The sequence below is a fragment of the Ambystoma mexicanum genome, chromosome 2p, assembly GCF_040938575.1.
Source record: "Ambystoma mexicanum isolate Mex_15411 chromosome 2p, UKY_AmexF1_1, whole genome shotgun sequence".
In the NCBI taxonomy this organism is placed as follows: domain Eukaryota; kingdom Metazoa; phylum Chordata; class Amphibia; order Caudata; family Ambystomatidae; genus Ambystoma; species Ambystoma mexicanum.
In genome coordinates this window covers 1,117,941,020-1,117,955,960 of record NC_090923.1, presented here as the reverse complement: position 1 = coordinate 1,117,955,960, position 14,941 = coordinate 1,117,941,020, and the positions used below count along the sequence as shown (strand labels likewise).

Below are 14,941 nucleotides of genomic sequence, written 5' to 3'. Positions count from 1 at the left end.
AGGGAAGTTTGCTTTGTATATTTTAGCAGTTTTGTTCAGAATCTGAACCCTCAGATAGCTGATTTGCATCTTTGCCCAGGGGATCGGATATTTAGCTTGTAACTTCTCCTTGAGTTTTCCCGGCACATTGACGCCCATCGCTCTGGACTTCGAGATATTTATCTTGAACCTTGAGGCTTTTCTGAATTCTTCTAACTCCTGCCACAGGGCCCCCATAGATTCGTCCACATGGGTTATTGTTAGCAGCACATCATCGGCGTATAGCGCCGCTTTGTAAGATTCTTCCTTGAACTCCAGGTTGCAGTGAATCTTGCTGGCGAATGGCTCCATCGAGAGTGCAAAAATAAGAGGGGAGATGGGGCACCCCTGGCGAGTGCCTCTGGTGATCTTAATTTTGTCGGACCTGGCCCCGTTCAGCCTCAGTGATGTTGGGGGGTTCTGGTAGCTAGCTATTGCCCATTTTACGAAATTCGGGCCGAATCCGTAGTGGAGTAAGGTTTCTTTTATGTAGCCCCAGTTAAGCATGTCGAACGCTTTGTGCGCGTCTAGTGAGAGAAGCATCAACTCGGCATCTATCCTGTTGGCTGACTCAATTATACTAATGGGTCTTCGAATATTGTCCTGGGTGCCACAGCCTGGGATGAAGCCTGTTTGGTCTGGATGGATTATGTCCGGGAGGATTGGGACCAGTCTGTTCGCGAGGATCTTGGGGAATAATTTGGCGTCATTGTTTAGTAACATGATGGGTCTCTATGATGCGCATTGTGTGCAGTCTTTCCCTGGCTTCGGTATGAGGACAGTTAGTGACTCTTCCATAGAGGCAGTGATGGAACCGGTTGACTGGAATTAATTGAATAAGGTTGCCAGGTGTGGCACCACGATGTAGGCAAACTTCTTGTAGAATTGCGTAGATAGCCCATCTGGCCCCAGGGACGTATTCTTCAGAGCAAGGATCGTGTCCCCCACCTCTTCTGTGGAGATCGGGCGTTCCAGGGCTCCCATCGATGGGTGGGGTGGCGCTTTTGGAACGGAGGCCAGGCATTGCAAGATGATTGGTTCTGCTGTTGGGGGCCCATTCATGATCTCCTCGTGGTGCTGTTTCATGAGCTCGAGTTTCTCGGCCTCTGTGTGGTGCAGGATGCCGGCCCCGTCGACCAGACACTGGATCTGGTTTCTCGATTGCAACTTCTTCAGTTTGTGCGCTAGGAGACGGTTTGCTTTGTTGCTATTAAGGTAATAGTATTGTTTGGTGTATTGTAAGTCTCTAGCCGCCCGGTCCACCAGGTGCATCTCCAAAGCTGTTTTCGCTCTCTTAAGCTCTCGCCCTAGGGTCCTGTTTGGACGCTTTTTGAGGTCGTTCTCCATGTCTGCCACCTTCTTTTCCAATCGGTTCTGCTGGAGCAGGTTGAGCCGGCGAAGCCTAGCTGTAGCATCTATCGGGACGCCCCGGATGACAGGTTTCATTGCGTCCCACACCGTTGCCATGGGGGTATCTCGAGTGGTGTTCTCGTTGAAGTAGTTTGTGAGTGCTTCTGCCAGCTCTGCGCTAATGGCTACGTCGGATAGGATCTGATCTTGAATTTTCCACTGCCTTTGGGGGGGGGAGTGGAGCCTCTGTGTCCGGAGGCCTAGGGTGACCGGAGCATGGTCCGAGATAGCAATATGTCCAATTTGGATGTCCTCCACAGAGGGGGCCAGTGTGCTTGCGGCCAGTAGCAGGTCGATCCTCGAGTATCCTTTATTGACATGAGAGAAGAATGAGTAGTCCCTCGTTCCCTGGTTGCGTAGCCTCCACATGTCGATGGTGTTTGTTTCCCTGAGGAACTCGGCCATAACTAGGGCTTTGGCGAAGTCATCCCTTGTTGGCGGGAGAGTTTTATCTAGATTGGGATCCGGGGGGAGATTAAAGTCATCCCCTATCAGCAGATGGCCTTTACAGAATGATGCGATGATAGGTAAGAGCTTCCGGAGGAAACAGCCTTGTTCTTTATTCGGGCCGTATATCAGCAACAGGGTGATAGGCAGTTCTACCAGGAGGCCCCTTAGGAGCAGGTATCGGCCCTCTGGATCCCTCTTGACTGAGACCTTGGATAGTGGCAAGTTGCGACTGAGCAGGATGGCCAACCCTCTTTTCTTTTGGTTCGCTGATGCAAAGTAGCATTTCGGGTACCGCCAGAAATTGATTTGCTTTTCGTCTGGCTCTAGGAGGTGAGTTTCCTGGAGGCACACACTGTCTGACCCGAGTTGTCCAAGTCTGTGTTCGACTGATTGCCGCTTCCTTGCGGCATTCAGACCTTGCACGTTCCAGGTTGTTAGGGTAAGTAGTTTATCTTGGGAACCCATCGTAGGACCTTATGGGTGAGAGTTCTGTTGCTTCCATTGGACGTGTTTCAGACTCGTCTTGCTTTTTCCCCCTCTGTGGTGTCCCGCCCTCCCTGGATCGCCTCTTCCCATCCCTTTCCTCCACCCCCCCGCAGTCCCCCCACCCCCAAAAAACATTATAAAACTTACGGGCCAGCCTTCAGCCAACGGGGCAGGCGGCCGGAACAACACGCCAATTCAAAGAGAGGCAACCGTGCCTCCGATTCGGCCAGTGAAGCAGTCAGTAGTTGCAGATTGGGCTTCCACGGGGCACAGAGTCCCGAGATGTGGGTTGGCGCCCTGTTCCGCTAGGCTCCTCCGGCGTTGCTTGAAGTAATAGTTATTCTATAGTGGGCCTGTTCGGGGCCCTGGAGGAAGTTACACGTTTTTAGTTAGAGTGGAACCCGCTCGATGCCTATAGTGTTCTGTGGACTTTGAGGCAGATGGGAGCCTGGGCGCCAAGTGGGTTCAAATGTCGAGGAGGTCTGCCCCCTGCCTCGTCCATTGGGGTTTTTCTTGTTTTTGGTGTAGGGACCCCACAGTCTGCGGTGTCTTTCGACTTGGGTCCATGCATATGGGGTGCCCCGCTTCTCCTCCTCCGTGTTGAGGGTAGTTTTGTCGGGCTAAGTAGGTTCACCCTCTGGGTTCATGAAGCGTTCCGCCTCCTTGGGGGAGGAAATGAGTCGAGGCTTGCCTTCCCATGTGAAGGCCAGGGCGGTGGGGAAGCCCATCGGTATGAGATTTGCCTTTCACAGAGCCATTTGGTCATTGACTTCAGGATTTTCCTCTTTGCCAGGGTGGTTGATGCTAGGTCATGGTATAAAGATATTGCGGCATCTCAGAAGTGTATGCAGGCCGAGCCTCTGGCCTAGCGCATAATTTCCTCTTTGACCCTCACAAGGACATCCGGCGGCGATTTAGGATTTTGCTTGGCTCTGGTCCTGTGCATCCTGTCGAGTTCTAGCAGAGCGCCGTCTGGGAGAGTTATGATGAAGCAGAGCAGGTCATTGACGTAGGCCCTTATGTCCTCATCGGAGATAGCTGCCGGGATTCCCCTCAGGTGGATGTTGTTGCGCCTAGATCTATTTTCTGCGTCTTCTTGTTTGAGCTCGAGGGCGTCGCATCTAGCCTCCAGCGCCGCGATTCTGTTCGCCCCTACCCCAATTTCAAGGTTCTGCTCGTAGAGGGTGGTCTCTATCTCCTCCGTCCTGACTTCCATTTCCCCCACCCGCTTGTCAAGGGTTGATATCTTGCTTTTCAGTTCCTCCGTTCCTTTTTGGTATTCCTTAGTGATAGCTGCCAGGAGGTCCTGCAGATCCACTTTACTGACTGCTTGTGCCGGAGAGGCTGGACCGGGCTCAGTGGGAGGGCCTGGCACAACTTGTCGCAACGGTCCCCCCTCTTATTTTTCCGCCATGGTTGCTGTCAGCAGAGTGGCTATGTCTGCTTGTTTCGTTGATTTGGAGTTCTGGACATTGTGGTCTACTCGTTTTCTCAGCTCCAGCGGGAGCTCCTGGGGGATTGATGCCTTGGCTTTTGTTACTCTGGAGTAGGCTTCCGGGGTTCCGGGCTATGGGGTCGAGCCTGGTGAGGGTGCTTGCTAATTGGAAGTGCCCGGGTGCCCCCACTAGGTTAGAGCAGTCCGGATGCTTGGGGGATTGCTGAGTCTTCCGACTCCTGGGCCCCTCTCTCAGGACGGGGAAGGGGAGCAGAGCACCAGGTCTCCCAACTCCTCAGGGCTAGGCAGAGCAGTGTGCGGGGGGTTGGAGGAGGGTGGTGGGGAGGCTCCTGACTTTGATGGGAGACCCGGACCCCGCTTTGATATCCCCCGCTGGAGGTGCTTGCGTGAATCTGAAGGGGTGGAGGGTTCCAGAGTGGGGAGTGAAGCGGGGGGTGGCTGCGGGGGGTGATTGCCCCCAATTGAGGCCGCTAGAGGTGTCTTGTTCAGGGTTAGGGTGAAGCACCCTTGAGTTTTTGGTTAGGTTCCCCACGGCTGGGAGGTGGAACTGTGTCGCCCAGGGGGGTTGCAGAGTTGCTTGCAGCCAGTCGAGGGGAACATCCCCGCTCTGAAAGGCATACACGTGAGGATGTGGCAGGTGCCACCCTACCTTATTCCGCAGAGTGAGGTGACAGTGTTCTTAGGGCTGAAGTGCGCTCTCGCCCGGTGTGGAAAGGAGCTAGGGCTGTGCCACCTCTCTCCCCCGGCTCCTCGTCACGAAGCTAGCCCATGAGTGCTGCAGCGTTTGGGCTCTGGAGGCGGAGTGTGCTGCAGCCAGATGGCTTAGATTACCTCGTGGCTCGGCAGCCCCTCTTGCACAGTCTTCAATCCTGGGAGGGGTTATGCTGTTGGGGCCGGGGAATGTCCCGGGGGAACCCGGAGCGTCGCTGCAGAGGGTGTTGTTGTCCTGAGGGGAGCTTGATCAGGAGCCCCACCGGGAGGTCTGCTGCTGTGGGGTCCGGTCCTCTCCCAACCCGCACTGCAGCGTCCGGGCTCTGGAGGTGGAGTGTGCTGCTGCCGGATGGCTTTGGTTGCCTCGCGGCTCGGCAGCCCCTCTTGCACAGTCTTCAATCCTGGGAGGGGTCATGCTGTTGGAGCCGGGGGATGTCCCGGGGGAACCCGAAGCAACGCTGCAGAGGGTGTTGTTGTCCTGAGGGGAGCTCAATCAGGAGCCCCTACAGGGTCTGCTGCTGTGGTGTCCGGTCCTCTCCCAGGCCGCACGAGGGCAGAAGTCCCCCTTCTGGGAGCAAGCTCCACTGCCCAGCCTGCGATGGTATGGTGGGGGCAGTCCTGGAGTGGCGCTGGTTCTCGGAGCTCCCGGTGACAGCAGTTGTGCAGAGCTGTCGGCAGGGCTCGGCAGGAGGAGCAAGGATCAATCCTCAGTGAATCTCCGTATGGTCAACATCACGGGGCTCACCCGTCAGCACGGTGCCATTTTGAGAGCGCCATGACTACTGCATACCGACTCCGGAACACTCGGTAAGATCCTGGCTCTCGCGCGCTCTTCGTGCCCACAGATGGATGAGTGTGTGCAGCAGCCATTCCGCCGTCGCAGGCGTCGGAGATTAGTGACGGGAAACTTATTTCACTGGTGCATAATACATTGCGCGTGTGGTCATGGCCGAGAGCTCTCACAGAGCCAGATCGACCGTCATGGTGCCTAGCCACGCCCCCCTAGGAGGGCGTTCTTATGATTGCAAGGGCAATCGTCGCTTGGTGACCATTAATCAGAGCATGGAGAGGTGCAGTGTGTTATTTGATAGGCCCAGGTGCCAGTGGTGTACCATTGATGACTTCCACAAGAATGGCGCTGGCTTAATCCACTAGTGGGACAGACATCTTTGAAGCAAAGTGCCATCCATATAATTCCATGCCGCTCCCGAGTCCAATAAAGCCAGCATGGATATAAGTCTGTCCCAGCCGCATTTGAACATTTAATACCAGGACTACGAAAGATACCATCGGTAGTGCTGCAGGAAGATGTTTGTTAATACAGGGGCCCGCCAGAGACTTCTCTTGTGATAGCAGGCTCTTCAGTTTCCTGAGGGCCTGAGTGGATGTTGTTAAGACGGATTTCTGAACTCTGTCCTGGAGGCGCAGAGGTTCAGAAGGCCAGCCTAGTTTCTTGGAACAGGGTAACCTCTGGACAAGCCAGACCAATCAGGGTAGCGATCGCGGCGGTCAAGACTAGGTCTCAAGAGGGGGGAGGGTGACTGAAAGCCCGCAATGAGCACACAAAGCAAGGACACTTACAAATTACTCCAAACAGGTGTTATATTAAAAATATATACACATTTATTACAAGGCCTTTGTAACATTGACCGTAGCGAGAAATCACAATAAAACTCCAGTAAACCAACACATACCAGACCAATACAATATATATACAAATACAAACGAGTCTAACGAGTTAGATGCACGAAATGTGTAGACCACCTAGATGGGGAGGAAAACAGGCTGTGCGAATAATAATTAGACCCAGTCCGCCTTCAGAGGCACCTAACTAAAAGGAAGTCCAAGCCCTACGAAGAGTGGAGCCTTGTGCTCAAAAGTACCTGCACACGCTGGTGCCAACTTGCAAAAAGGGGAGTCTCTTTGAGGGAATCAGGCAGTTTAGTTTGGTGAACAAAGGAAGATGAACAGAGCTCCGCGACTCAAGCGCAGCCTCCACTGTGGGCAGAAGCAGAGCGCGAGTATGGAAAGGCGTGCTGTTTGACACAGCGGGGAAAAGCTATGGGCTCCTGCAGGAGGGCGACCAGTTCCTAGCGATGCCACTCACCGGTCCCCGATGCAAGCAGACCCAGGCTTCTCCGCGTCAGTTTCAGTGCTGGCAGGTTCAGATAGGAGCAGGGGACGTCTCGTCGTCGTGTAGATTGCGCAGAAGTTGAGTTGAGGACGTCCCAAACGCAGTGAACCCACACAGTTTGTTACCACAGCAGGGCAACGGAGCAGCCGTGGGTATTCCAGCCAAATGTACACTCCTCACGTCAGACCTGGGAATGCCAAGTGTACGAATCGTGTGAGAGTGACAAGGACTCGTAATACAACACAACCTGACGGCGGTTACAGAGCAAGACTCCTGGGTAGGCTGGTCAGGCTGCTGGATGGCCCAGAGACACTTCCGAAGGCTTACGTGCAGGAGATGGTGAAGATGCCGAGAATAGTTGTTCCCACTATTCCAAGGGTCGAAGTACCAGTACAGGCCTTCTAGTTCGATCCGAGGTAGAAAGGGTTTCACAAAGCGACAGCAGTGCAGAGGAGCAGTCCTTCAGCGGGTCACCAGCGATTCCTCGATTCAGCCTCGTGGTTGCAGGATACTTGGCTCCTGTATTCCTTTGTTCGACCTGGAAGTGGCGTTTCCAGCCCCCTCTTATCCACGGTTCCCTTTGCGCCAAAACGGAGGGGACCCAATGGGAGATCCGCTCATAAAACACTCACACCATCTGTGGACCTCATCACGGACCACGGGGGTCCCAGGCATTCACACCACCCTAGACTCTCTGGTGCCCAGGATGTGTATTGGGACCAGACATCCCAGCCCCCATCCTGGAGGCACACACAGGCCTGTAGAAGCCTGCAAAAGCATCTGTGTTTCGCGGGAAAGTACATGCCCAAATAAGGAAGGCCCCGGGTCGGCTCGACCTGGGGGAGGTGAAGGGGGCAAGACGGTCAGCGGACAGGACAAAGAGCCTCGTGGTCTGGCCATTTTGGGAGCCAGGCCACCATTTTGGGCTAAGCGCAAGAAAAGCGCTTAAAACGCCAAAAGGAGCTCAAAAACACAAGAAACGATCGCTGCCACCAATCCCGTCCGTGATTCACTTGCACCGTTCATTTACAATCCAAAGAGAGTATCTAGGGCCTGTAGAAGACTAGAGACCCAAGAGAGCAGTAACTTAGCTTACAGTGCCCTCTTGTGCCATGTTGCACGAAAGCTGCAACATGATAAAGAAACTACGGAAAACAGCGTTTCCCGGTACTGACTGTCTTAAGGGCATGTCAGTTTCCCCGTAAGAATGGAGCGAAAGCCCAGAGGAGTGCAGCAGAAGGCTGCACTTCTCTGGCAAAGTCTAGATCATGGTGAAAACAACAGCAAAAAGTTTAGGGGTTGCCACATGGAAGGAAAATTACCCACAATTAAGAAATCTTTCTTAACACTCGCCCCTCCCAGACTATGGACAGGGGGAACTAATCCACCCCTGGATGAGTCTCGTGTTCTGGTCGGTTAAACATTCTGGACAACCCATCAGCATTGCTATGTTGGACACCTGGCCTATGCTCAATAGTGAAGTCGAAGCCTTGTAGACTTATGGACCACCTAAGCAACTTTGGATTCTCTCCCTTCATGTTCATTAGCCACTTTAAGGGCTTATGGTCAGTTTGCACAGTGAAGTGGGTCCCATAGAGGTAGGGCCTCAGCTTCCGTAGGGCCCACACAACAGAGAAACATTCTTTCTCCACTGTGGACCATCTGAGCTCTCTGTCCTTAAGCTGGCGACTAATAAAACCAATAGGGTGTTCCTTACCCTTCTCATCTACTTGCGATAGTACAGCTCCTATCCCAGTATCAGAGGCGTCCGTCTGCACAATAAAAGGTCTTTGATAATCAGGGGCCCTGAGGACAGGGGCCTGGCACAAGGAGTCTTTTAAGCCATTGAAGGCCTTCTCACACTCGTCGGTCCAAGTTACCTTCTTGGGTTTCTTCGGAGTGGTGAGGGCAGTCAGAGGGGCAGCTATGGTGCCATAGTCTGCCACGAAGTTGCGGTAATACCCCGTGAGTCCTAAGAAGGCTCTCACTTGGGTCTGTGTAGTGGGGGTAGGCCAGTCTTGTACTGCTTGTACTTTACTGGGAAGAGGCTGTATCCTCCCTCCACCTACTTCATGTCCAAGGTAAACCACTGAGCCTTGTCCAATCTGGCATTTACTAGCCTTTATGATCAAGTGTGCTTTCTGAAGAGCCTGGAGCACAATCCCGAGGTGTTTCACATGGTCTTCCCAGGTGGCACTGAAAACTACTATATCATCCAGATATGCAAGGCAGAATTCGTCCAACCTATTCAACACATGATTCACAAGCCTCTGGAAAGTGGCAGGTGCATTTTTCAACCCGAACGGCATTACCCTGAATTGGTAAAGGCCGTCTGGAGTAGAAAACGCTGTCTTCTCCTTGGCATGTTCTGCTAAAGCTATTTGCCAATAGCCCGCAGTGAGGTCAAACGTGCTGAAGTACTTGGAGGCACCCAAAGTATCCACCAGCTCATCTGTTCGAGGCAAGGGGTGTGCATCTGTTTTGGTGACAGCATTCAGAGCCCTGTAATCCACGCAGAACGTCAATTCAGAAGTGCCTGCCTTTGGAACCAAAACCACAGGGCTGGACCAATGACTATTAGAGGGTTCAATCACCCCAAGGTCTAACATCTTGTTGACCTCGGTCTTAATGTAAAACCGTACTTTGTCTGACATCCTGTATCCCCTACTTTTGGTAGGTACACTGTCTCCTGTGTCTATGTTATGTTTGCACCAAGGTGTCAAACCAGATGAATGTGAAAACAGGGGGGAAAACTGCCTAAGCAAACTTTTCACCTCAGCCTGCTGATTAGAAGTCAGGTGAGGGGCCACTCGGACACCCTCAAAGGAGCTATCTGAAGGACCGCTTTGGAACAGGTCGGGGAGAGGTTCAGACTCCTCTTCCTCAACATCTGAAGCCAGTAGCAGTGCTGCGATTTCGACTCTTGGGACGAAACCCTTCAGCCTATTTACGTGGAACACTTTTGGAGACTGTCCAGGCCTTCCAAGGTCCACTAAATAGTTAACCTCACCCAGGGGCTCCACCACTGTGTAAGGGTCTGACCATTTGTCCTGTAAAGCTCGAGGCCTTATGGGATTCATGATCAGGACTTGCTGTGTAAAGTTGATGAGGGAAGCTTTCTGGTCGTACCAATGTTTCACCAGCGCTTGTCCTGCCTTCAATTTATCACTAGCCTAGCCCATCAGGAGTACCATCCGTTTTCTGAGCCCCAGCACATAATCTACTACGTTGGTAGTAACAGGGGGAGTGGGCATCTCCCAGCCCTCTTTGACTATGGCTAAGGGTCCCAGTACAGGATGACTGAACAGAAGTTCGAAGGGGCTGAAGCCAACACCCTCCTGTGGTACCTCTCGGTAGGCAAACAGTAAGCATGGTAAAAGAAGATCCCATTTTCTTCTCTGAGGTTCTTCCAGAGCCCCAATCATGCTCTTTAACGTTCTGTTGAAACGTTCCACCAGACCATTGGTCTGGGGGTGGTATGCAGAAGAGAACTTGTAGGTGACCCCACATTCTTTCCACATAGCCTGCATATACTTTGACATAAAGTTGCTGCCACGATCCGACACAACTTCTTTAGGGAAGCCAACCCTAGTAAATATGCCAAGTAACGCTTTTGCAACTGACTTGGCAGTTACAGTTTTCAATGGGATGGCCTCAGGATATCTGTTTGCATGGTCGACCAGCACCAGGATAAACTTATTGCCTGAGGATGTTTGCGGGTCAAGGGGACCAACGATGTCGACCCCTACCCTTTCGAATGGTACTCCCACAACTGGGAGTGGTACCAATGGAGCTTGGATTGTCGAGCCAACCTTACCAGATAACTGGCAGGAGGCACAACTCCTGCAGTGACTTTCTACTTGCACCCCCATCTTGGGCCAGTAGAAGTGCATGGATAACCTTTGCTTGGTCCTCTTAATGCCAAGGTGACCAGAAAGGGGCACTTCATGCGCCAGCTGCAGGAGGAAGGGTCTTACAGCAAGGGGAACCACCAACCTCCTATGGTCTCCTTCTGTAGACTCTGTGGGCTCACTATACAGGAGTCCACCTTCCCAATAAATCCGATGCGTCCCAAGAGGTTCACCCTCAAGCTGGGAGCAGGCCTGTCTCCTTAGGCCTTCCAGAGATGGGCACTCACGTTGGCCTTTACTGAATTCTTCCCTGTCAAGACCACCTTCTACTAACAAGTCTTTTAGTTCCAGATGGTCGTTGGGGTCAAATACTTCAGGCATCACCACCTCCTCGTCAGGCCTGGGCGATTGACCAACTTCCTCCACCGCAGTGGTAGGCGAGCTCAGGGGAATGTTCTCTTTCCCTCGTCTTGACTTTCTTACTCCTTTCGCCTTGGGTTTCCCCGTCGGCGGGGGCGGCGTATTGGTCTTGGCCAATGCTGCCCGTGTTTGAGACCGTGTGCAGGGTCTGTCGGCAGTGTCTCCTACGAGCCCTAAAGCTCTGAGATCGCTGCCTAACAAGACCTTTCCTGGGACGTTTCTCTGAATGCTCACTGGAATCCTGACTGCTGTACCATTCAAAGTAGGATTTACAGGTATTACTGGAAACATGTGAGGTGGGCCGTCAGCCAATTTAGTGGGCATCAGAGTAGCTCTGGCAACTTCCTCTGAGTCTACCAAGGTAGAATCCACTACAGTTCGACTGCACACACTATCCCTAAGAGCTGGAGTATCCACTCCATTGATCAGCACACTGTCTTTAAAGTAGTGCTTGGTATTATCTGGAATCCTAGCATAAGCCTCTGCGACTTTAGGCTCCCAGGAACCCAGGGAAACTAAAACTACCTCAGCTTCTATACCGCTGGGGAAGAAGTCTGAGGAGAAGGATGCTCCTGTAATCTCTTCTTCCTCGTAGGAGGAGAAGGCCAGATTAGCGGAGTGGACCCCCAAAGGTTTAACCTTACACCGGGGATCCCCCTTCACGTGGTCAGTTGCTCCATAAGCAAAACAAGATCCATTGGGTCTGTTTACATAGGGAGGCTTATTGTAACCAGAGTTCTGTTTCGGAGGCTGACCTCCACTACCCTGTGAGTTCTCTTGTGTCTTACCATTATTTTTCTTTTTGTGGCCCTTTTGAGAAGAAGATTCTCAACCCTCCTTATCTTTGGACTTTTTCCCTTCCTCCTGCTTACCAGGATGAGTTTTGTCCTTATGGGACACTCGATGTGACACCCATAAGTCTGCTGCAATGGCCAGCTTCTTAGGATCTATCCTCTTCGAATCGGCCAAATGCTGCTTAAACTGGGGCCGGGGAAGAAGATGCAAAAATGTGTTCCAGCATGACAAGATTTATCATGCCTTCAAAGGTAGAAACCTTATAACCTTCGACCCAGCCAGTCAAGTTTTTTAAGGATTCGGTTACATAAGATACCCAAGTACCACCTTCTTTTTTCTTATACTCTCGGAATCGTTTTAAATATTGGGCAGGAGTCTTTCCAAACGTTAAAATGAGAGTTTGCTTTAACATTGCGAAATCCGCTCGCTCAGCCTTTGACATTTCCATAATGGCACTAAAGCCAGAATGGGGCAGTCTGCTGAGTAACCAGGCAATCTTATCAGCATTGTCAACTTGTTGAACTTCACATGCATACTCAAACGTATTCAGCCAGTCCATAATGTCATTCCTTTCCTCGTACACACTGAGCAGATCTTTCGGAAACCGTGGATGAGAGGAGGCCCCAGACCCATGTCCAGGACCCTTGGATCCATTTGCAACCTGAAGCTTGGCCAGTTCCAACTGGTGATACCTGTCTTTCTGTTTTTCGGCCTGTTCGATACTTAGTTTGGTTATGTTGAACTCAAGCTCCTTCTGCCTAAACCGCAGCTCTTGCTTCTTGAATTCAAGCATGGCCTCCCCATCGACACTGACAGAGGAAACATTAGACATCTCATCCTCCCTTTCCTCGTGGTCGCGGTGGATCAGTGCAGCGGCAGAACCGTCGGTTCTACCAGTGAGAGCAGCCCCACCTCCTTCCGCACTGTCCTCAGAAGTTATAGCATCAAGCTGCGCTTCTTGCCACGCCACGATTCTTTGGATCATATCCAATTTGGTGCCTTGAGAGGAGACACCTCTCTCCGCACACATCTTTTTCAATGTTTCGGATTTAGAAGCATTTAAAGTTAACAAGGTATTTGTTTCCATACTGTTAGATAGGACTATGGCCTTTTTAAAGTTATACTACGACAATTCACTACGTGTCCTGGTAGGAATAACTTGAAATGCCTTCGCTCGTGCGCAACACTGGATACCTTCAGTCGTATCCCATCGCTGTACACCAATTTGTTAAGACGGATTTCTGAACTCTGTCCTGGAGGCGCAGAGGTTTAGAAGGCCAGCCTAGTTTCTTGGAACAGGGTAACCTCTGGACAAGCCAGACCAATCAGGGTAGCGATCGCGGCGGTCAAGACTAGGTCTCAAGAGGGGTGAGGGTGACTGAAAGCCCGCAATGAGCACACAAAGCAAGGACACTTACAAATTACTCCAAACAGGTGTTATATTAAAAATATATACACATTTATTACAAGGCCTTTGTAACATTGACCGTAGCGAGAAATCACAATAAAACTCCAGTAAACCAACACATACCAGACCAATACAATATATATACAAATACAAACGAGTCTAACGAGTTAGACGCACGAAATGTGTAGACCACCTAGAGGAAAACAGGCAGTGCGAATAATAATTAGACCCAGTCCGCCTTCAGAGGCACCTAACTAAAAGGAAGTCCAAGCCCTACGAAGAGTGGAGCCTTGTGCTCAAAAGTACCTGCACACGCTGGTGCCAACGGGCAAAAAGGGGAGTCTCTTCGAGGGAATCAGGCAGTTTAGTTCGGTGAACAAAGGAAGATGAACAGAGCTCCGCGATTCAAGCTCAGCCTCCACTGTGGGCACAAGCAGAGCGAGAGTACGGAAAGGCGTGCTGTTTGACACAGCGGGGAAAAGCTATGGGCTCCTGCAGGAGGGCGACCAGTTCCTAGCGATGCTACTCACCGGTCCCCGATGCAAGCAGACCCAGGCTTCTCCGCGTCAGTTTCAGTGCTGGCAGGTTCAGATAGGAGCAGGGGACGTCTCGTCGTCGTGTAGATTCCGCAGAAGCAGAAGTTGAGGACGTCCCAAACGCAGTGAACCCGCACAGTTTACCACAGCAGGGCAACGGAGCGGCCGTGTGTATTCCAGCCAAATGTACACTCCTCACGTCAGACCTGGGAATGCCAAGTGTACGAATCGTGTGAGAGTGACAAGGACTCGTAATACAACACAACCTGACGGCGGTTACAGAGCAAGACTCATGGGTAGGCTAGTCAGTCTGCTGGATGGCCCAGAGACACTTCCGAAGGCTTACGTGCAGGAGATGGTGAAGATGCCGAGAATAGTTGTTCCCACTATTCCAAGGTTCGAAGTACCAGTACAGGCCTTCTCGTTCGATCCGAGGTAGAAAGGGTTTCACAAAGCGACAGCAGTGCAGAGGAGCAGTCCTTCAGCGGGTCACCAGCGATTCCTCGGTTCAGCCTCGTGGTTGCAGGATACTTGGCTCCTGTATTCCTTTGTTCGTGAGAACTCAGGCGATCGACCTGGTAGTGGCGATTTCAGCCCCCTCTTATCCACGGTTCCCTTCGCGCCAAAACGGAGGGGACCCAATGGGAGATCCGCTCATAAAACACTCACACCATCTGTGGACCTCATCACGGATCACGGGGGTCTCAGGCATTCACACAACCCTAGACTCTCTGGCGCCGAGGATGTGTATTGGGACCAGACATCCCAGCCCCCATCCTGGAGGCACACACAGGCCTGTAGAAGCCTGTGAAAGCATATGTGTTTCGCGGGAAAGTACATGCCCAAATAAGGAAGGCCCCGTGTCGGCTCGACCTGGGGGAGGTGAAGGGGGCAAGACGGTCAGCGGACAGGACAAAGAGCCTTGTGGTCTGGCCATTTTGGGAGCCAGGCCACCATTTTGGGCTAAGCGCGAGAAACGCGCTTAAAACGCCAAAAGGAGCTCAAAAACACAAGAAACGATTGCTGCCACCAATCCCGTCCGTGATTCACTTGCACCGTTCATTTACAATCCAAAGAGAGTATCTAGGGCCTGTAGAAGACTAGAGACCCAAGAGAGCAGTAACTTAGCTTACAGTGCCCTCTTGTGCCATGTTGCACGAAAGCTGCAACATGATAAAGAAACTACGGAAAACAGCGTTTCCCGGTACTGACTGTCTTAAGGGCATGTCAGTTTCCCCGTAAGAATGGAGCGAAAGCCCAGAGGAG

At 52.0% G+C, this 14,941-nt stretch overlaps 1 protein-coding gene across 3 annotated transcripts in view; it reads right to left on the bottom strand.

Moving 5' to 3' along the window:
- CCDC88B (coiled-coil domain containing 88B) overlaps positions 1–14,941 on the bottom strand; it is a 1,445,666-nt gene that overhangs the window by 1,290,322 nt on the left and 140,403 nt on the right. The gene's annotated exons all lie outside the window — the stretch shown is intronic.